At 36.4% G+C, this 24723-nt stretch overlaps 1 protein-coding gene across 8 annotated transcripts in view; it reads right to left on the bottom strand.

The window, feature by feature from the left end:
- The window catches only part of RBFOX3 (RNA binding fox-1 homolog 3), a 1135878-nt gene that overhangs the window by 865115 nt on the left and 246040 nt on the right, over positions 1-24723 (bottom strand). The gene's annotated exons all lie outside the window — the stretch shown is intronic.

Below are 24723 nucleotides of genomic sequence, written 5' to 3'. Positions count from 1 at the left end.
CTACATGGGCAAAAAAATATCAACCTTACTTCCATTACCACACACAGAGACAGAGCCTGAGGCCACAGCAACACATATATTGCCTCCAATACACACACACACACACACACACACACACACACACACACTTCTCTAAATCATAAATTCAAAACACAGATGGCACTCAGAATGGCCTATACTTTATTACTCCCACCTCTCACTTTAGCAGACAGGAATGAAGAGAGATTGGGTATGGGAAAGGTTATTTTAGAATCTCCCAGACCATCTCCATCTTCAATGACATGCACACACCCAAACAACAAACCAGGAGTATTTCTTCATCTCCCTACAGTACCACCTGAGGCCCTGGATAGCATAGAGATGCAGGGTCCTTTGCATCTGTAGCTGTTTTCAGGGCTTCAGTGGGGGGAGACCCAGCAGGTTTACATCTTAATGCAAATCACCACAGCCAGCAGCCCCAAAAGGCTTCCAACTAAAGGAAAAGAATGTGATAGGGAGTGGTCATCAGGAGTCACAGGGACCCAGACACAGTAGAAGAGCTCTTCCTTCCCCAGACCATATTCTGAGCAGGCCCATCGTTCAGGCTTGGGGAAGAGGTTTAGTCTTGCATTCCCTAGCCCGATAGATTGATGCAGTTTGTTTTGCTTTCCACCACCAGAGCTGAATGGGAGATAATTTAACGGCATGTCCCTGACTGTAATGGAACTTTTCCCTTACTCCACAGTAGGAAACGCTATCCATCACCAGCTGAACAACACACAGCCACCCCCCTGACCTCTGCTGCATGGCATCCCTGGATCACCTTGCTCCTCACTCCTACTCTTTTCCCTGCTGCAGCAGCAGCTGCTGAGTTATGGAGACTGCAGGGTAAGACATGCTCAATACCCCAGCCTGAGAGCTGGGGGTGGACAGATTCATCTGTCTTGCTCTCTCCTTCCCCAGAACAACAGACCCAAAAGAGTCCAATGGCAAAGACCCCTTTAAAGGAGCCCCCCAAGGTAGATTTCAAAGAAAGAAAACAATATATCAGAAACACACATACTCACACACACAGGCTACAATGGCACATTTAAGAAACTCCAAAACTAGCCCCCTCCTCAAAAGCTCTGCTCTGCTGCCCCAGAACCTGGGAAAGCCAAAAAAGACTTAGCAATCCATTTCAAAGATGCTGAAAAGAGGTATAAATTATGCACCCACTGACATTCATAATGGACCATTATTCCAAGGTCTCCCACATCCCAACTCTGAGCATAAGGAGAGGGAGACTACAACCTGTAACTCTCTCCACCTTAAAAAAGGGGTGGGGGGCAAGACGTGAGATGGTCAAGAGACAGCAGGAAACCAAAGATTCTACAGCTTCTTCACTCCTCTTCCTTCACACAGGATAAAATAACTCTTCTCCTTTGGCTCAAAGCATAGGCAACCAATAGCCAGAAGATAGACAGGACCTTCCTTCTTAAGAAGGATAATTGCTGGGAAAAAGTAGTCCTGATCTTGGGAATAGGCCATGTTTCTAATGCAGTATTCTCCAAATCTATTGTATTTCCATCAGTTAAAAGAAAAAAGTTAGACCCCCACTCTTAAAAAAAAATATGTGCTCCCTAGTTTCAATCCAAACACAGGCCTTTATAGTGCTTTCTTCCAGTCATGAGAAGTGATGATATGCGGTGACTAGTATTCTGATTGGCTTGTAAGTAGAAGAAGACATGATGGACCGGGAACTGAGATCGCATCCAACAGAATTAATGTGTCTCTCCCTTTGCCTCTTTTTCCTCTTCTCTTCCATGAATGATTTGGAGTGAGTCACAACTGTGAGCCTTGTGTAAAGAGAGGGATAGTAGCCAAGGATTCCATAATTATATCACCGCTTGGCTGCCAGGTATCCTGGAATACATGGTACCTGCTTTTGTTGTGTTTCTTCTTCCATGATTTTAGGTGAATGACTGGAGATAGAATGGACTAGTTTACTGCTTTGTGATCTTTAAAAAAGTGGAAGAGTCATTAGAGAACTCCTAGGAAAATGAACTTTGGAGAAGAGACTGCCAATGCATAGAAGTAAGTGCAACATCCGGTAAGTGACCTGCTTGATCCATCCTAGATGAGCAAATGAGCAAATTGTCTGTTGGTTGCACCTCACCCAATTGTGAGTACTCTGAGAAGAGAGAAAAGGACCCTCAGAGTCAGAGGAAGCCCTCAACTACATCATTCATTACATATATATTCAGTAGTTTGGGACTTAAAGCTTGAACTCACTCTCTCCAAGAGACTCTTCCCCTCAATCCCACCCTATTTTTGCCCTTCTGTCTTTGCTTTAGCTTCTCTAATACCTCTTTATTTGATTGAAATCGAGGAAATATTAATTTGCTGATTGATTCTAAACAAATACTTGATGGAGTCTATTAAGAAATCCTCAAATCACTTAGGGTTACCTTTAGACCCCTGAGGGATGACATAATTAGCTGCCTTCTGGGGACCTATGTTACTAGTATAAGAAGAGGCTGGGGGTAGAGGGGAGAAGCTACATGTAGATACTTATTTATTTATAAATTATATGAGAGACATTAAATTATAGTAAAGGGGTGTTGAATTCAAATGTAAACAGAAACCATTAAGCTATATATAAGTGGCTGCATATTGATTTTTTAAAACCACATATTAACATTATCTTTGCTTTATTATCTTTTAATTTATTTTGAAATCTATTTTCAACATATATTTAAATCTGGTTCAACCTCATTCAGGAATGTTGGTGGTGGCATGTGGCTCACAGTCATGCTGGACATTTCTACTATAATCATTCAACGGCCTCAGTGCCTGGAAGAAATTCTTCCTGACATATACTTACTGTTTAATTCTGGGCAAAATACTTAATATCTTAGTACTCCAAGAAACAACCTAAAACAATACAATAAGTTTCAGAGAAAGTGCTAATCCACATTGGTAAACCAAATGCTTCACTAGGAGCTTTCTGCATGAAATCACAGGCTTCGCAAAAACAACAACAACAGCAACAAACATACACACACAGTTATACTAATAATTATATGCATTTTTTAAAAAGACATTTTTAAAGGATGAAATAAACTTTAATTAATATTTGATCTTTGAGTAAAGAGAGAGCTGCTGGAGTTCATTAAGCAAGAGTCATGATCAGACTTCCATTTATGGTGCAAGAGCGGCAACAGGAAAAAAAGAGTCAGGCCAGCCACCATATCAGCAACAAAGTATTTGTAGTCTTGCAGGAGGACACATACCAAAAAAATTAACAACATCAGTGGAGCTTGCCAAGTCAATGGCAAATGAGATAATATTGTAAAGTACTCAGCACAGTAACTCGCACATAGTAGGTATTATATAAATGCTAATTGCTTTCCCTTCCTTTGCCTTCTCTAGCTCCAACTTTGGGATTGTCAAATAAGAAGAAAAGGCCAAAACCTAAACAGACTAACTAGGAAGTATTGTGAAATTGAAGAGATTCTTGACAAGGACAGGACTTTAGCCACCACATGAAGGACTAAGTAGGGACATCAATAACCACCCAAAAGTATGGATGGGAGCAGAGTCTGCTACTTCTCTACTCTTCAAGCCTCCTTTTAATTGAGGGGTAGGGAAAAGAAATTTTCAGAATGTAGATCAAATAAAAATTTTAATAAGTTGACAATATAAAGTGAATTAGGTGTGGAATCAGAAGATCAGAAAAAGCCGCATTATGATGTCTTCAAGAAACTTGGGAAGGCAAGTAACCAGGGCTATAATCCACTTCAAGAGAAGGCTAAAGTTATCTTTTATTGACTACAATGTAAAGAATTGGTATTGATACCTAACTGGAAGAAGAAAAAACAGTAAAAGTAAAGTATAAACCAATATTCCTAATTAACATAAATACAAAAATTAGAGAAGATGCTAACAAAAAAATTATCTACAACATATTAAAAGAGTATACCCTATCAGCAGATTCAAACCTACAACTTCTTGACTCAAAATTCTTTTATTTTCCCCACTTTAGGAATATAAATTTGGTTCAATATTAGAAAAACTATAAAGAAAGACTATATAAAAACAAAACAGTAGAAATTTAATGTTTTATTAATAGATAAAAGAAAATCTTTTCATAAAACACACCACTAATTTTGTAAAAATATAAACAAGAATAGGATTTAAGTGGATCTTTTATTGTTATGATATATACTACATAAAACCAAATTATATATTATTGTAAATAGTGTCTAAAATCATTCTATGAAATAGAGAAAGGATAGAGGGCTTTCCAGGACAATCAATGGTAAAGTAAAAATGTCCATTATTACTATTATTATTTGATCTAGTTCTCAAAATATGAACCATGCCTTTAACAAGAAAAAGAATTCAAGGAACAAGCATAGGAAAAAAGGGCAGAAAGCTATCACTTCTTGAAGATAATATGATAATTTACTGAATGAATAATAGAGATTCAACTAAAAATTAATTGAAACAATAACTTAAGAAATAAAATATATTCAAATTAATTCATTAGCATTACAGTCTATTAAAAACAAATAAGAACAAGGAAAGATAGAAAGTGAAATTCCAGTCAAAATAACTATAAAATATTTGTATTTAGTTAAATTTAAGTTTTTTAAACTTACTACCAGGGTACAAACAAGAATTACATAAATACACATAAAAATACTTTTTACATGACATATATGATTTAAAAAATTAATTGTCCAAACTATGGTTCTGCCAATATAATAAAATTTTATTATTATTATTATTGCTCCCTATATCAATTTCTTTATTCACTACTACATCAAACATACAAATGAAGGGTTATTTTATAGATATAGAAAAAAATAGTAAAACTAAAAATAAATTTGAAAAAAAGTGAAGAATCTCAAGGGAATAATGAAAAATGTAGGAAGGAAGAAATTTTAATAGCATTTGTAGGATATCCTAAAAAGTGGAAATCATCAAAACTATTAGGTACTGGTTTAAAAAATGAAAATTTGATTAGTTGAACAGATTGCATGCATATAATCTCGAGGTAAATGAACTAAAGAAAACTAATGTAAGTACTCACTAATCTACAAAGTTTGCTGGGAAAATTGCAAAACAGTCTGGTAGAAATTAGTTTTTAGACCAATAATTCATACTACATAACACATTAAGTTTCAAATTAATATATGAACTACCTATAAAAAGTAAAATTTTTAAAATTAGAGGAGCAGGTAAGAAGTTACCATTCCCAATCATGGAGAAACAAAAAAGGAAACCAAGCACTTATTAAACCAAGCACAGTGCTAAGCACTTCACAAATATTTTATTTGACTTATCTTATCTTATTTAATTTATCTCTAACTATGGATTAAACAAAGGGTAGAAACAATCATGATAAAATGAACAATTAGATTGCATGAATTTGGAAAGTTTTCACTTATATACAAAAAAAAATCAGTGAAGTTGTAAGGGAAACAGGAGTAAAAAATCTTTGGAGCAATTTTCTCTAACAAAGGCCTGGCATCTAATACATATAGGGACTTGATTCAAATATTTAAGAGCATGAGTCATTATTATCCAATAGACAAATGGCCAAAATACATAAACCCTTAGTTCTCAAATGAAGCTATCAACAATTACATGAAAAAAATGTTGTAAATCATTAACAATAAGAAAAACTCAAAACAACTCTAAAATTCTCCTAAAACTCATAAAATTGGCAAAGGTGACAAAAAAGGAAAATAAAAATTATTGGAAGAAATGTGAGAGAATAAAGCATATTGATACATGTTGGTAGTGCTGTGAATTGGTCCATCCATTCTAGAAAGCAATTTGGAATTATATCCCAAAATTTGCTATACTTATCCTACTTTTTGATCTACTGATACCACCATTAGGCCTATATCCTAAGGGATCAAAGAGAAAAAGGGCTCATATACCAAAAATGATACATTAAAGTACTTTTTGTTATAGGAAATAATTGAAAAAGAGTAAACTGACCATTAACTGTATAATGACTGAAAAAATCACTGTATATAATGTAATATTGGAATATATGATAAACTACAAGTCTAGATCTGACTGAGTGAAGCAAAAAGAATCAGAAAAACAATTTAATGCAGTGACTGAAACACTATAAAACAAAAAACTTTTTTTTTAAAAACACGTTCTTTCTGTCTTGGAAGCAATACTGTGTATTGGTTGTAAGACAGAAGAGCAGTAAGGACTGAGCAATGGGAGTCAAGTGACTTGCCCAGAGTCACACAGCTAGAAAATGTCTAAGGTCATATTTGAATCCAGGATTTCACATATCTAGATCTGGCTCTGAAACCATTGAGCCATCTAGCCACCCCATCAACATAAAACAAAACAAAGCCACAAAAAAAACCCCTACTTTGAATGACTTAGAAACTTTGATCAAGGTGTATGACCAAACCTGACTCCAATAATGAAATATGTTTCCCACCATTGAACAGAAAGGTGAAGCAACAGAGGTAAAAAATTAAATACATTTTCTTGAGCATAACAAATGTGTTGGTTTGTTTTACTTGACTATATTTTTTTTTGTTACAAATTTTTTTTGTTCTTTTTTTAAAATGTTTTTGGAACTGGGTGGGAAGCTAATGAGAGTTATACAAACAAAAATAGAAAAATATAAATGAACCATTAATTAAAAATACACATAAGAGAAGAGGAAGTATTTTGAAGGGAAGAGCAACAGCTTTGGAATTAAAGTTTTTGCTTTCATTATATACTTAAAAACCACCCAAACTCTACCCAATCAAGACATGTAGTTTAATATACCATCTCTTTTCCTATTCTTCCTTGTATATGGAAATATTCAAATTTATTGGTGCTTGGCAAGTTTGAAAAGTTCATAATGATGAAGAATAAAAATATTAAAACAAGAATGTATCAAGATGTACAGATGGGAGAGGATGGGATAGTGGGTGGTTGGAGAAAGGAAAATGAGACCATGAGGGATGCTGGGGAAAACCAATCATGAAAATAGGGAATAATCTATGGAACAAATCACATGCAGGGAGCCAAAAGAAAACTAATGAAATCTTAGGCTGCATTAATAAAGTCATAACGTTCAGATCTAAGGAAGCAAAAATCCTACTGTACTCAAATTGGAGTATGCAAAGTGACTTAAAAATTTAAAAATCACTTTATAAATGTTTGATGATGACAGTATAAGTAGTAGAAACAATATTATTACTCTTCCCTAGTAAGCCAATGTATAAAATATTGTGCACAGTTCTAGAAATCATATTTTAGGAAAGATATTGACAAGTTGTGACATATACAGAGGAAAACTGATGAATGATGAGGAGGGTTGAAAATATGTCATAAGAGGATCGGACTTAAGGAGCTGAGGATGATTGCCTGGAAAAGAGAATGTGTGGGAATGCATATAATACCTTCAAATGTTAGAAGGGCTGATACATGGGAGAGTTAAATTCTGCTTAGCCTGGAAAGATAAAATTGGGACCATCTACTGAAAGATAGAAGTAAATTTCAGCTCAGCATAAGGAAAAATAGCCCATCTATTAAAGTTGTCCTACAGTGCAATAGGAAAATAACAGGTGTCCTATTATTGAAGGACTTCAGGAATGGTTAGGACAAGATGTCACCTTAAGTAAAAGTTCTTAACCTTTTTTTGGTGGCCTACATCCACAGTCTGGTAGGGCCTATGAAAAATAATGTTTTTAAATACATACAATGCAAATTAAGCCAGTTATATGAAAATATTTGTTGTTCAGTTTTTTCAGCTATTTCTGACTCTTTGTGACCCCATTTCTCAAGTAAAAGATACTGGAATGGTCTGATATTTCCTTCTCCAGCTCATTTTACAGATAAGGGAAATTAAGGTAAACAGGGTTAAGTGACTTGCTCACAGTCAAATAGCCAGTAAGTATCCAAGATTAGATTTGAACTCATGAGATGGAGTCTTTCTGATTCTAAGCTCTAATCATTCTATCCAAATAGTGGCTCTGTACTGAAATATAGTTATCAATGAATAAAATGAAAAGTTTATGGACCCCAAATCAAGAATTCTGGCATAAGGTCTCTATTAAATTGTCAAATTCTGTGCTGGTAAATGACCTTAAAAAAAAAAAAGATCATTTAACATTTGAAATACTGTTGAAGGAAAAAAGAATAAGTGGTCATTTTGATGGTTCCTATTTGCTCTAGGATTATCCTTTTAAAGGAAGAAATAAGATCGGAAATGATTTCCCCAATCTTACCTATTAAGGAAGAAAAAAGCTGAGCAAGCAAGAACTGCTCAGGTCACCCAAGTCAATCAAAGCATCCAAGTCTCTTAACATATTCCTGAATTAAAAGCAGAATTCTCTTACTAACTGATTCATTTAAGAGTGTTTGAAGTGGTATTATCCAGAAAAACTGAAGAGTATCTAACTATATTTTTACTAATAACAATACTTGACTTTAAGCTTTACCCTCTCTGTACCCTCAGCGTCCATGCATGGCATTATATTGGCTCTCAAGAATACTGTGTGAACCAGTGAAATTTATTTCTTCTATACAAGTCAAATACTTAGCCATAGGTTCTCGAGATGACTATATGAGGAGAGTAAAAATGGTCACTTCTAGATAAGAACCCTAAACAAACTTCAGAAAAAATTTTCTAGAAAATGTGAGCCTTTCTGAACTCATTAGGATTTCTGAACATATTAGGATTAATGTTATGATTTCTTCTAATATATTAATAATACTTTTGAATACTGCCCCTCTCCTGTTCATGTACTTTTACTACATAGCCCAAAAAGCAACAGAATTCTCCTATTATGCCAAGGAGAAACTATGAAACTTAGGGCACGGTATTTCATTCTCATTTTTTAAAGAAAATAAGTTCATTTTCATTTTAAAAATGCAACAAATCTCAAAATACTTAAATTCAATGTCATTCTCATTTTGCCTAATTATGTTTACTGATTAATATATTCTTTATTAGCTCACGGATAGGTAGACTATTTGATAAAAATGATCCTTTTATCACATCCCTCCTCAAATCCTATCATTTTCTATGCCCTTTCTCACCACCTTCAATAACCCACAAATCTGTCTGCCAAATCCTTTATTCTCTACCTTCTGCTCTATAATTCTTTTCTAATCTCTTCTTCTCCTCAGAAACCCAAGAAAAAAGAAATCCAATTTGAGGCTAGAGTCGGTCTTTTCTGCCTACAACAGTTAAACGTTTTCCCTCTTTAAACTAATATAATCTCACAAAATGTAAAAGAAATAATTTTGACTACATCAAATTAAAACGTTTTTGTACAAACAAAACCAATGTAACCAAAATCAGAATGGAAATAACAAACTGGGAAACAAACTTCATAACAAAAACCTCTGACAAAGGTCTAATTACTCAAATTTACAAAGAGCTAAACCAATTGTCCAAAAAAAATCAAGCCATTCTCCAATTAATAAACGGGCAAGGAACATGAATAGGCAATTTTCAGCCAAAGAAATCAAAACCATTAATAAGCACATGAAAAAGTGCTCTAAATCTCTTATAATCAGAGAGATGCAAATCAAAACAACTCTGAGGTATCACCTCACACCTAGAAAATTGGCTAACATGACAGCAATGGTAAGTAATGAATACTGGAGGGGATGTGGCAAAGTTGGGACATTAATGCATTGCTGGTAGAGTTGTGAATTGATCCAACCATTCTGGAGGGCAATTTGGAACTATACCCAACGGGTGATAAAAGACTGTCTACCCATTGATCCAGACATAGCACTGCTGGGTTTGTACCCCAAAGATATAATAAGGAAAAAGACGTGTACAAAAATATTCATAGTTGTGCTCTTTGTGGTAGCAAAAAATTGGAAAATGAGGGGCTGCCCTTCAATTGAGGAATGGCTGAACAAATTGTGGTATATGTTGGTGATGGAATACTATTGTGCTCAAAGGAATAATGAAGTGGAGGAATTCAATGGGAACTGGAACAACCTCCAGGAATTGATACAGAGTGAGAGGAACAGAACCAGGAGAACATTGTACATAGAGACTGACACACTGTGGTACAATCGAATGTAATGGACTTCTCCATTAGTGGCAATGCAGTGATCCTGAACAACCTAGAGGGATGTATGAGAAAGAACCCTATCCACATTCAAAGGAAAAACTGTGGGAGTAAAAACACCAAAGAAAAAACAACTGCTTGATTGCATGGGTCAAGGGGGATCGATTGGGGATGTAGACTCTGAATGAACATCGTAGTGCAAATACCAACAATATAGAAATGTATTCTGATCAAAGACACATGTAACACCCAGTGGAATTGCACGTCTGCTACGGGAGGGGAGGGAGGAATAGAAAATGATTTTTGTAACCAGGGAATAATGTTCAAAATTGACAAAATAAAAAAAAATAAACTAATATAATCAATAAGCTCTATTTTATTTAATAATCTTTAAAAAAGAAAATATTCTGAATAATACAAATCTACCTCTTTAAAAAAATACCTACTTGGATAACCTCTTCCATTTCTGACTTCTTACAGCCGCTGTGAATCCTGTCTCAGGCGAAAATAATTCAGGCTTTATTATTCTGGCATCTAGTGGGAGTCTGTGACAATTTTACTATAGCTGAGCTTCCCTTCCTCTCCCTTTTTAATACCAGTGTGTTTTAATAATACAGTGTACCTTTCTGTATTGTTGAAATGTTACATTATTCAATGCATCCAACAGAAGAGGGATGGTGCTTATGTAATTCATGTGTCCTCCATGGGCATGTTTAAAATGTGTGTGGTTGGAGGGGTATAATTTGAGAAGCAATTTTCCATAAGGTTAAGGAAAGTGGCACCTTTATGGAAGGTCGAAGATAACCTGGCTCAAGTTACAGTTCTACAGGCTAACAATTAGATTCGAGCCATGGAGGGCATGAGGATAGGATGATAACAAAGCAATATGATATCTCAAAAAGAGTGCTGTATTTCAAGTGAAGGGATCTGGGTTTGAATTCCCACTACCTGTAAGCTTAGGGAGTCACTCAAACTTGTTAGTGTTTCTTCATCTATTGAGAAGAAAACCCTTTCAGCTGTGAATCCATGTTCCAAAAGCCCTACCAAGCTGAATGACAAAGTAGAAGGAAAAAAAGAAAGAAAAAGAAACAACCAAGTTCTGCATGGTGGGTGCATTGAGAGAGGGAGAGGAGAGGACACAGAAAAAGTAGAGCAAGTTTCAAGCTCTCTATATCCTTGTACGTCCATGTGTTGCCAATCATATCACCTCTGGAGTGCAATGTTCTTTTCTGATTGCCACAGTTTAAAAAGACATTAATAAGGGTTTGTTGAAGGAATTAGAAATGTTTTAATCCAGAGAAGAGAAAGCTAGGATTTGTGGGGTGGAGCAGGACAGCTGTCATCAAGTTATATGTAGAATGCTTCTCCAGTTTTCCCCCAGAGGGTGGAATCAGGAACAATTGGGAGCAAGTTGCAGTTTGCAAGTTGCCTATTTTGGTTTACAACCACAACAATGGGGTTTCCCCCTGAGGAGAGTTCTTCAAGCTGAGACTTTTTCATTTTTGACTTCTCATAGCCCAGAAAAAGTTCTTTTGCACATAGAGATTTAATTCATCTTTCAAAAGTATGATCCAAAGTTCTAACAATGGGCAGTATCTTTCAGAAGTCCTACTGAGATCTTCCTAAAGAGGAGGCAAGCCTAATGTCATTATTCAGGCCCACAGCTGACAGGACAGTCCCTAGGGAGCTCCAGGCTATAAAGTAAGATTGCTCAATTGAGATGATCTGTCAGAGAAGACTTATCCTTCTCCCTTACAGCAGCACCCCAGCTCATTAGAGAGCACTATCCCAAGGTCTCTTATACTCCAAGCAGAGGGACTGCTTGGGGCTGCTTTCAATGCCAAAGTTATACTGTTCCCCAACAGGTAAGTCCAAACTCTTGGGAAACTAATACATCAGTGCCTTGGCCCCAACGGAAGGAGGTTTAAATCAGAATTGGCAGTATCCTAGGAAGAAGAGCAGCCACAGCAGAAACTGCTGATGGCATTTTCAGTCTCAAAGCGGATTTACTCAACACTGCATTGAACTCATCCCTCTTTTCCATGCCTTAGGATTTCCTGGTGGATTTAGGATGGTCCTGGCGGTTATTCTGATCACTTCCAAGGGCACAATTTTTAAAAATCATTGTCCCCCACTTCCCCTTCAAAGCCTTGATAAAGGGAAATCCTGTTCCCCATATTTCAATTCAATCCTATTCCCCTCCTCCTTTGGTGAGCTCTTGGGTTCCAGTTATATATCTTAACACCCACAAGCAGGCATCTGCTCATCCTGCCAGGCTAGCAAGATAAGAGTTAACCAAAGAGAAAGGAATAGGGCAGGCAGAGAGAGGGAAGGGATTTGTGAATTGGTTTTCACCATAGCAGGGATGCTACTGAGAAGGCTCTGTAAGATTTAAGATGGAAAGTCTGCTGGGGGACATCTGAACTGGCCACCATGGCAAATCATATTAGCAATTTGAGGAGGGTAGGGGGGAGAGGATAGTGGAGGCACATAGGGAATGGGCAGTCTCCTCCCAAGATGCATTGAAGCCAAGCTCAGGAGCCTCTGCCAAAGCATATAGAAATACCTGCTCTGGCTGTGATCACTAGCTATTTCCCACTTATCTTCCAGCCACTCAGTATCTTTGTCTCTGAAACATAGCATTAAATAATGAGATTTGGATGTTGAACAGCAGACTTCCTTCTTGAGACTGACTTAACTTCACAAATGTAGGGAACTATAGGCTTAATGGGAGGTAACCCCAGGCAAAAGGTTCTGAACTTGCAGAAAACAGGAGAAAAGAAAATGTAAATAATTCCTAGAGAGTCTTTCTTCACAGTTCCAGAAAACAAATAAATATTTACATGATACTTGTACCTTCTAGCCCCCAGCTCACTAAGCTCCAAGAATATCCAAAGACCTGAGAGACTGATCTACATTGAATGTGAACCCAGTTGAAAAATTAGAGAGTTTATAATGGGAAATATTGGGCTTCAAGTTGATGAGAACAACAGAAGATTATAGGACAGAACCCAGTGCCTGCTACAGTTATTTTCCTAGTTTGAGGCTTCGAGAAATAAAAAAGATCAATCACATTATATAGGGTCCCTCTTTTCATTGTGATCCCCCATCCTATGTCCCCAGGACCCCCAGTTTCCCTTCAATGATATCTGATCTTTTCTAAATACTCATAGTGCTAAATATTTGCTAACAGGACTAACTTGTCTCATATAAAGCTTTTAAGGCTGCTTCAGTCAATTCCTGAGCCCAGTCATGGAATTATCCCAAAGTTGGCATTGGAGATATAAAATAGTAACAGTGCTTTTTTTAAAAAGGCAAAACAATTATTTCCAGTGACTATAATAACATTTGCTTTCCACAAACATTCTGAAAGAATTCCTAGGACAATACTGCTCTGGAAGAATTCTAGCAACCAGGAGAAAGTAGTTCTTTCTGGATATTCTGTAAAGAGGACAGTAACCAGCTGTTCTCAGTCTTTGCTAAAGATAGAGAGTAAACAAGAATAAACTGTAGCCTGAGGGATTTCAGTATGAGGGGGAAATTTTCCTGATAAAAAATGTTAGTGAAGGTTGGTACCATGGAGAATCTATATTTCTGAAGCATTAGAAAAAGTGAGTAGTCAACTTGTCTGAGATGATTTGAGTATCCTACTGAAGGCAAAGGAATGGAAGAGATAATCTTTGGAGATCTCTCCCAGTTCCATGATTCCAATGCTCCAGACCCCATCTTTCTGCTTTCTCTCTTTTTCTCAGTTTTAAAAGTTCCTCAAATTTGTAATCCAAGAAGCACTTAGCACTCCTGATATAGCATATGGGATGGGCCCTCATAGCATTGCTAAGATCTCAGAGTGATGCTGTTTAGATGCTAGCACTTTGTCTAATACCCATCAAGAGAGCATTTTAAAAGTCACACCTGTGACACATCTCATGTGTGGAATTCAGGTAACTAGCTCAGACTTCTAAAGCAACAGCTGCACCACAGGCCTGGTAGCATTCCAAAAGCAGTTAAATCAATACTTGTGAGAAAAATCAATAACTGGTGAAAATGATAGGTTCCAGATGTCTCCTTCTTCTATGGTAGGAGAAAGACTGCCAGGAATCAAGTCAAATAGGCTCAGGCTGGCTTTTATTTCTTCAGCAAAACTTGGGATAGGATGAGGATGCAGGGAGAAGAGAAAGTTGTTGTCCTTAATATTTGAAGACTGATGTCTTGAATCGAATAAGAATTAGATTTAAGTGAGACACAAAGTTATCAGTCTTGTGAAAGTCAAGAAAACCGATAATGGCCCAGGAGTATAAGTAGGACAAGGAGAAAAAATTATTTACCAAATACCAAATTCTGGCCACCTTCGAATCAATCAATTGAAAAACAAGCACTTGTTAAGAACCTATTATATGCCTGGTACCATGCAAGATACTGGAGACAAAAGTGAAACAATCTCTGACCTTGAGGAGCTTACAAACTATTAGGGAATCCATGTGTATTTGTCACTCAAGTGAGTCAACAAGAATTTATAAAATACCAACTATAATCCAGGGACCGTACTGAACAGTGGGAATTCAAAGTCAATAATTAAATGATCTATGCCCTCCAGGAGCTTACATTCTCTTGGGGGTATGAGTCTTTATGTATATACAGACAGAGACACACACACACACACACACACACACACACACACACACACACATATATATATATATATATATAAATATATATATAAACATAAAATAGAAGGTGATTTTTGATGCAATGAAGGTACTAGTATTTACTAAATGCCTCATATAAAAAGTAGTACTTTCAGGGGCAGAATCAAGATGGTGGCCTAGAAAGAGCATCAGTTCAGACCTCTGAATACCCTTCCTAACCAATCATAAACTGAATTTTCCCAGAGGACTGAAAAACAAACAACAACAAGACAGAGCCAAGGAACCATCCTGATGGAAAAAATTATTTTATATTTTATTTATTTTTTATATTTATATATATTTTATAATTCAAAAATTAATTTAAAAAAATTCAAAAGGCCACCAAAAAGCTGGAATCCAAGAACACTGGGGTTTAAGGGGAAGACAGAAGAAAGCTCCTAGGACCCATCACCCCTCCCACCCAGAGTTCTGAGACTCCCAGACCCCAGCTGCAGCGGGAACTTCTAGGCGGGCAAAGGTGCTGGTCTGGAGGGCTAACATTGCAACCAGGGCTTTGATAAGTTCAGAGACTCCAACACAGATGGCAGGGAAGTAGCTGGAGAGGGAGCATAGTCCTGGCAGCCTGGCCAGAGCTGTGGAGATCCTCCATATTTGCTCCAGCCTTCCAGGAAGTTTTGGACTCAGAGCACACCCAGACCAACTAAGCTGAATGTAATCCCATCAAAAGGCTCCAGAATTCAGTGAAACCCAGGCTCCATACCCATCCTCATTGACTGCTGGACATTAATCCAATCAAAAGCCTCCAGAGGACAGGGAAGCTCAAACCCAAAACAACCCGCCACCAGAGACTACACCAAGAGATCTCCTGTTAAAGCTCCAAGAGGGGAGACTGACAGAAGCCCCCAAACCAAAAAAAAAATGAGAGGAGCAAGAGTACAGACAAATACAGGACTAAAGAAGGAGTGAATTTGAGCAAACAACAGAAAATGAAGAAAGAAACAACAATAGACAGTCTACTCAGCAAATGGAACAGAGGGGGAGAGATCAGCAAACGATAAATCAGAAATCCCAGTAAATTGGATACAGGCTGTGAAAGAACTCAAAACACAATTAAGAGAGACTGAAGATACTTGGGAAAAGAACTTAAAAACTAAGATAAGTCATCTGGAAAGAGAGGCACTTGAATTAAAAGGAGAAAATAGTGTCTTGAAAGCCAAAATCAACCAGCTTGAAAATGAGGCAAAAGAGATGAAACATAATGTGAAGAAGATGAAAGATGAGAAAAAGGAGATGAAGGATGCGGTAAAGAGGATGAAAGATGACCTCCAAAGAAAATCAGACGAGAAGGAGAGGGATGACCAAAAAGCCAGGGATGAAATCCAGTCTTTAAGAACCAGAATACAACAACTGGAATTAAGTAACCTCACAAGGCAGCAGGACACTATAAAACAAAATGAAAAGAATGAAAAAATTGAGGAAAATATGAAGCATCTCATTCACAAAAGACGATTTAGAAAATCGTTTGAGAAGAGAAAATTTAAGAATCATAGGTCTACCAGATGACCGTGACAAAAGAAAAAGCCTAGACATAATACAACTGGAAATTATTCAGGAAAACTGTCCCAATATGCTAGACCAAGAGGGGAAAGTGGAGACTAAAAGAATCCACAGATCACCTCCTGTATTTAATCCCCAACTGACAACACCCAGGAATGTTATAGCCAAACTCAAAAATTTTCAGACCAAAGAAAAGATATTACAAGCTGCCAAGAAGAAGCCATTCAGATACCACAGAAACACAGCGAGGATAACTCAGGATCTGGCTGCATCCACACTGAAGAACCAAAAGGCATGGAATATGATATTCTGGAAAGCAAGGGAACTAGGTCTACAACCAAGAATAAAATACCCATCAAAACTGACTATATTCTTATAGGGGAAAGTATGGTCATTCAACACAATAGAAGAATTCCAAGCATTCATAAAGAAAAGACCAGACCTGAACAGAAAATTTTATATCCAAGCACAGAATTCAAGAGAATCATCAAAAGGTAATTAAAAAAGAGGGGGGAAAGAAAAACAAAACAAAACAACAAAAAAAATTTTAAGAGACTCAATAAGTTAAAAAATGTATCCCTATAAGAAAATACATAATTGGTAATGCTTAAAAACTGTTGCTATCACCTGGGCAGTTAGAAGAATTACACTTAGAGGGAAAAGTGACAAACTGTATAGGATGAAAGAACAAGACATAAATAGGTATATACATATATGCATGCATAAATACATATATGTGTGTGTGTGTGTGTGTGTGTGTGTGTGTGTGTGTGTGTGTGTGTACACAACCAGAACTGGAAAAAAAGAGGCTAATACTAAAAGAAATAGGAAAAGAAACAAATGGGGGTAAATTGATATGTCACAAAGTAGCTCCTGGCGGGACTGGGGAGAACATGGATACACTTGAAGGATAAAGAGGTTAGAGATAGGAAATACTCAACTCTTACATGCTTTGAAACTGACCCAAAGAGGGAAGAACAATCCAATCCACTGGGGCAGAGAATAGATTTGCGCCGTATAGGGGAGTAGAAGGGTAAAAAATGGTCTGGTGGGGAGGGAAGCAGTACAAGGGAGGGAGAGGGTGAGGGGGAATTTTAAAAAGACCACAGGGGAAAATAAGGGGGGGGGGAATAAGAATGAAGGGGGGTAGAAAGGGAATTAAAATGAGGGTGGGAACTAGGGGAACTGATTATAAACAAGCACTGGTGTAGAAGGAAATAGTGAAAGAAGAAAAGGCAGGACTAGGAGTAGAAATCAAAATGCTGGGAAATACACAGCTAGTAATCATAACTCTAAATGTGAATGGAATGAACTCACCCATAAAATGCAAGTGACTAGCAGAGTGGATTAGAATCCAGAACCCTACCATATGCTGTCTGCAAGAAACACACATGAGGAAGGTAGATATGCATAGGGTGAAAGTAAGAGGATGGAGCCAAATCTATTGGGCATCAACTGATAAAAAGAAGGCAGGAGTCGCAATCATGATATCTGACAAAACCAAAGTGAAAATAAATCTAGTTAAAAAAGATAGGGAAGGTAACTACATCCTGATAAAAGGCAGTATAGACAATGAGGAAATATCTTTACTCAGTTTATATGCACCAAATATCATAGAATCCAAATTTCTAAAGGAGAAACTAGAGGAGCACAAGGATGAAATAGACAGAAAAACTATACAAGTGGGAGATCTGAACCTTCCTCTAACTGAACTAGATAAATCAAACAAAAAAATAAATGAGAAAGAGGTGAGAGAAGCAAATGAAATCTTAGAAAAATTAGAGTTAGTAGACATGTGAAGAAAAATAAATAGACACAAAAAGGAATACACCTTCTTTTCAGCAGCACATGGTACATTCACAAAAATTGACCATGTATTAGGACAACAACATTGCAAACAAGTACAAACTGGCAGAAATAATAAATGCAACCTTCTCAGAACACAATACAATGAAAATAATAATTAGTATGGGTACATGGAGAGATAAATCAAAAATTAATTGGAAATTAAACAATGATTCTCCAAAACCAGCTAGTTAAAGAACAAATCGTAGAAACAATCAATAACTTCACTGAAAAAAATGGCAATGATGAGACATCCTTTCAAAACCTATGAGAAGCAGACAAAGCCGTACACAGGGGGAAATTTATATCTTTGAGTTCATATGTAAACAAATTAAGAAGGGCAGAGGTCAATGATTTGGGCATGGAAATTAAAAAACTAGATAGTGAACAAATTGAAAATCCTCAGATGAAGACTAAATTAGAGATCCTAAAAATCAAAGGAGAAATCATTAAAATTGAAAGTCAAAGAAATATTGATTTAATAAATAAGACTAGAAGCTGATACTTTGAAAAAGCAAATAAAATAGACAAAGTACTAGTCAGTCTAATTAAAAAAAGGAAAGAAAAAAACCAAATTGACAGTATCTAAGATGAAAAGAGAGACCCTACCTCTAATGAAGAGGAAATTAAGGCAATCATTAAAAACTACTATGCCCAATTATATGGCAACAAATATGGCAATCTAAGTGATATGGATGAATACTTACAAATATATAAATTGCCTAGACTAAAATAGGAAGAAATAGATTACCTAAACAACCCCATATCAGAAAAAGAAATTGAACAAGCCCATCAAAGAACTCCCTGAGAAAAAATCCCCAGGTCCAGATGGATTCACAAATGAATTCTATCAAACATTCAAAGAACAACTAATCCCAATATTATACAAACTATTTGACAGAATAAGGTAAGAATGGGTTCTACCAAATTCTTTTTACGACACAAACATGGTACTGATCCCAAAGCCAGGCAGATTAAAAACAGAGAAAGAAAACTATAGGCCAATTTCCCTAATGAATATAGATGCAAAAACCTTAAATAGGTTACTTGCAAAAAAGACTCCAGCAAAACATCACAAATGTTATCCACTATGACCAGGTAGGGTACATACCAGGAATGCAATGATGGTTCAATATTAGGAAAACCATCCACATAATTGACCATATTAACAAGCAAACAGACAAAAATCACATGATTATCTCAATTGATGCAGAAAAAGTCTTTGATAAAATACAACACCCATTCCTTTTGAAAAACTAGAATGTATCGGAATAGATGGGCCTTTCCTATAAATAATGACCAGCATATATCTAAAACCATCAGCAAACATCATCTGTAATGGAGAAAAACTCAAAGCCTTCCCAATAAGATCAGGAGTCAAACAAGGATGCCCATTATCACCTGTATTATTTAATATTATACTAGAAACACCAGCAGTAGCAATTAGAGAAGAAAAAGAAATTTAAGGTTTTAAATTAGCAAGGAGGAGACCAAGCTATCACTCTTTGTGGATGATTTGATGATTTATTTAAAGAATCCTAGAGAATCAATCAAAAAGCTAGTCGAAATAATCAATAACTTTAGCAAAGTTGCAGGATACAAAATAAACCTGCATAAGTCATCAGCATTTCTATATATCTCCAACCCAGTTCAGCAGCAAGAATTAGAAAGAGAAATTCCATTTAAAGTCATCCAAGTATATAAAATACTTAGGAATCTATCTGCCGAGACAAACATAGGAACTATATGAACACAACTACAAAACACTCTCCACACAATTAAAACTACATCTAAACAATTGGAAAAACATTGATTGCTCATGAGTGGGACGAGCTAACATAATAAAAATGACCATCCTATCCAAACTTATCTATCTATTTAGTACCATACCCATTGAACTTCCAAAAAACTTTTTTAATGAATTAGAGAAAACCATAACAAAGTTCATTTGGAAGAACGAAGGATCAAGGATATCCAGGGAAATAATGAAAAAAAAAATACAAAGGAAGGTGGCCTTGCAGTCCCAGATCTCAAACTATATTACAAAGCAGTGGCATCAAAACAATTTGGTACTGGCTAAGAGACAGAAAGGCGGATCAGTAGAATAGACTTGGCATAAATGATCTCAGCAAGACAGTCTATGACAAACTGAAAGACCCCAGCTTTTGGGACAAAAATCCACTATTTGATAAAAACTGTTGGGAAAATTGGAAGACAGTGTGGGAGAGATTACTTTTGGATCAACACCTCACAACCTACACCAAGATAAACTCAGAATGGATGAATGACCTGAACATAAAGAATGAAACTATAAGTAAATTAGGTGAACACAGAATAATATACATGTCAGACCTTTGGGAAGGAAAAGATTTTAAAACCAAACAAGACTTAGAAAGAGTCACAAAATATAAAATAAATAATTTTGACTACATCAAATTAAAAAGTTTTTGTACAAACAAAACCAATGTAACTAAAATTAGAAGGGAAGCAACAAATTGGGAAACTTCATAACAAAAACCTCTGACAAAGGTCTAATTACTCAAATTTATAAAGAGTTAAACCAGTTGTACAAAAAAGTTAGCCATTCTCCAATTGATAAATGGGCAAGGGACATGAATAGGCAGTTTTCAGTTAAAGAAATCAAAACTATTAATAAGCACATGAAAAAATGTTCTAAATCTCTTATAATGAGAGAGATTTAAATCAAAACGACTCTGAGGTATCACCTCACACCTAGCAGATTGGCTAACATGACAGCAAAGGAAAGTAAGGAATGCTGGAGGGGATGTGGCAAAGTCGGAACACTAATTCATTGCTGGTGGAGTTGTGAATTGATCCAACCATTCTGGGGGGCAATTTGGAACTATGCCCAAAGGACAATAAAAGAATGTCTACCCTTTGATCCAGCTATAGCACTGCTGGGTCTGTACCCCAAAGAGATAATGGAGAAAAAGACTTGTACAAGAATATTCATAGCTGCACTCTTTGTGGTGGCCAAAAATTGGAAAACGAGGGGATGCCTATCAATTGGGGAATGGCTGAACAAATTGTGGTATATGTTGGTGATGGAATACTATTGTGCAAAAAGGAATAATAAAGTGGAGGAATTCCATGGAGACTGGAATGACCTCCAGGAAGTGATGCAGAGTGAAAGGAGCAGAACCAGGAGAACATTGTACACAGAGACTGATACACTGTGGTACAATCGAATGTAATGGACTTCTCCATTAGTGGCTGTGTAATGTCCCTGAACAATCTGCAGGGATCTAGGAGAAAAAACACTATTCATAAGCAGAGGACAAACTGTGGGAGTAAAAACACCAAGGAAAAGCAACTGCCCTACTACAGCAGTTGAGGGGACATGACAGAGGGGACATGCCATACTAACAACATGACAATGGGTTCGAATCAAGAACACATGTGATACCCAGTGGAATCATGCGTCAGCTATGGGGGGTGGGGGGACAGGAAAAGAAAATGATCTTTGTCTTTAATGAATAATGCTTGGAAATGATCAAATAAGATATTATTTAAAAAAAAAAAGACTGTCTGCCCTTTGATCCAGCCATAGCACTGCTGGGTTTGTACCCCAAAGAGATAATAAGGAAAAAGACTTGTGCAAGAATATTCATAGCTGCGCTCTTTGTGGTGGCAAAAAATTGGAACATGAGGGAATGCCCTTCAATTGGGGAATGGCTGAACAAACTATGGTATGTCTTGGTGATGGAATACTATTGTGCAAAAAGGAATAATAAAGTGGAGGAATTCCATTGCGACAGGAACAATCTCCAGGACGTGATGCAGAGTGAAAGGAGCAGAATCAGGAGAACATTGTACACAGTGGCTGATACACTGTGGTTCAACTGAACGTAATGTACTTCTCCATTAATGGCTTTATGATGCCCATTGCCTAGCCCTTACCACTCTTCTGCCTTGGAACCAATACACAGTATTGACTCCAAGACGGAAGATAAGATTTGTTTTTTTTTTTGTTTTGTTTTGTTTTTAAGTAGTACTTGAATTCCGTCATAAAGGAAACCAAGAATTTTTAGAAAGAGACAAAAAAAATATAAAAATGCAAAATAAATTCTAAGCTTGAGGGACAGCCACTGTGGAAAGTAGAGTAGAATATATGAACAACATTTTGCATTGTCAATTGCAGGAAGGGGGAAAATGAGTAATAAAAATGGAAAGGTAAATTAGGGACATGTTGAAGAAATCTTTGACTTCTAAAGAGAGAAGTTTATATTAGGGTTTAGAGATAAGGGGAAGTTGGGGTTTGCTGAGCAGGATAGTGATAATGGTGAGACCTGAACTTTAGGAAAATCACTTGGCAGCTGTGTGAGGAAGATCTGGGTAAGGAGAGATTTGAAGTAGGGAGACCATTAGGAGGCTAATGAAATACTCCAAGCAAATGATGATGATGCCCTACACTATGTCCAGCAGCTGTGTGAGTACAGAGAAGGGAATGGATACAGAGGGATTTAAAGGCAGAAAACAGCAAGATTTCAGAATGAATTGTACATATATTCTGAGAGAGAAGAACTTGTGAACACCAGTGCCTGGAGGTATGATGGAGTCCTCACAGTAACAGGGAATTTTTAGATGGATAGATTTTAGGGGAAAGTAATTAATTTGTTAGATATAGGTTGAATTTGAAGTTCTGGGACATCCAATTTAAATGTTTAATAGATGAATGAGTAAAGATAAATAATAGAATAAAGAGAAAAAATAGAGCTCAGAAAATAGATAATGTGCAGGACATACAGATCTGGGAGCAATCAGCATAGAAATTATGATCAAATGCATAGAAGTTGATAAGACCACCAAACAAAAGTGTTGCAACTCACCATCACAAGACCTTGGTCTTGTTTTGGATGGGAACCCACAGATAAGCTGATTAAACCTGTTCAAAGTTTCAAGGAAGGGCAATTTAGTCAAGAATTACAGGACTCAGTTATGTTCAGTGTGTTGCCATCATGAAGATATTAGACGAAGATAATATGGGTAGGGCTGAGCTAATGCTATCTCCCCTATTTGGAAAATAATTGCTTCTTCTTTAAGTGCCAAGGCAGATGTCTATATGGTCACTGGGGTTTCCCAAACTTGACTCCAAGAGAATAAATCAAGTCAAATCAGATATTTGTCCAGAAATTTTCACTTATGGTCTACTGTACTCCAGTTCCATATACTCTCTTCTTAAGGATGGAAACTTTGGTCTCCAACAAGCTTACCTTGTAGCTTAAGCATATGTAAAATTGTTGTGCATATATACTTCAGTGTGGGTAATAACCAAAATTGGTTTTACTGGAGAGAAAGCAGGGCAGGGGAAGAATTCATCAACAAAAAATGAAATAGAAAGGTTAATAGAGGTAAAATGGCTAATTATGACTACATAATATTTAAACACTTTTGAACAAGCAAAACCAAAATTTGAAGAAAAACAGGAAAATGGGGGAAATTGTATTTTGAAGCAAGTTTCTCTGATAAAGATCTCATTTCTCAAACATATAAAAACTAAGACAAAAATAAAAACAGGAGACAGTTCCCAAATGATAATCAAAGGATATTAACAGGCAGTTTTCTGAGGAAGAAATCAAATTTATCATTCTCATGTGGAAAAAAATGATTAAAATCACTAATAATTACAGAAATGCAAATAAAATAGCTCTTAAGTACTACCTCCCATCTATCATATTGACTAAGATGACAAAAATTTTAAATGACACATAATAGAGGGGATATTAGGAAATATTAAAGTACTATTAGTGGAGCTGTAAACTTGTCTAGTCATTCTGGAAAACAACTTGGAACTATTCCCAAATGACTATGTAAAACTGTCCATACACTTTGATATAGCAATGTGGCCATTAGGTTTATATCTGAAGGAGATCAAAGAAAAAGGAAAAGGATGCATGAGTACAAAAAAGTTTATAGCAGTTCATTCTGTGACGGCAAAGAATTATGAAACTGAAGGGATAGCCATCAATTGGGATATATCTGAATAAGTTATAAATTATGAATGTGATGGAATACTATTGTGATATAAGAAATGAAGAAGGGAATGATTTCAGAAAAAGCTGGGTAAACATATGAACTGATGCAGAGAGAAAAGAGCAAAACTAAGAGAATATTCTACACAGTAAGAGCAATATTATCTTTTAGTAATTCTGATCAATACAATGACCTGCCACAACTCTAAAGGGCTCATGATATAAAATAATATCCACCTCCAGTTAGAGAACTGATGGACAGAGTACAGAGTGAAGCAGATTTCTTTCCTTTATTTTTTTCTTTTTTAAAAAACATGATTAATGTGGAAATGTTTTCCATAATTTCATATTATAATGGTTATCATATTTATTGCTTTCTAAAAGGGGAACATAAAGGGAGAGAATTTCTGACTGAAAATTAAAACAAAAATTTTTAAAAGAAAGGAGGGGCGATAGAGTTTAACTAGAAGACAGTTCAAGTATGTCTCTTATAGAGTAGGGTGCAGTTTTTCCCTAAAATAATTTAATCCTCTAACTTAGGTGGATGGGGAGAGAGGCTGAGCACAAGGAAATGTCACCTCAAGCATGGTCCCCACAAGGGATGGAGGGCAGTGGCCCAGGAGTGCTAGGATGGACTAAAAGGAACAT

Source organism: Monodelphis domestica, chromosome 2 (assembly GCF_027887165.1).
Source record: "Monodelphis domestica isolate mMonDom1 chromosome 2, mMonDom1.pri, whole genome shotgun sequence".
In the NCBI taxonomy this organism is placed as follows: domain Eukaryota; kingdom Metazoa; phylum Chordata; class Mammalia; order Didelphimorphia; family Didelphidae; genus Monodelphis; species Monodelphis domestica.
Note: the sequence above shows the minus strand (reverse complement) of the source record. Positions and strands in the feature narration are given on the sequence as shown.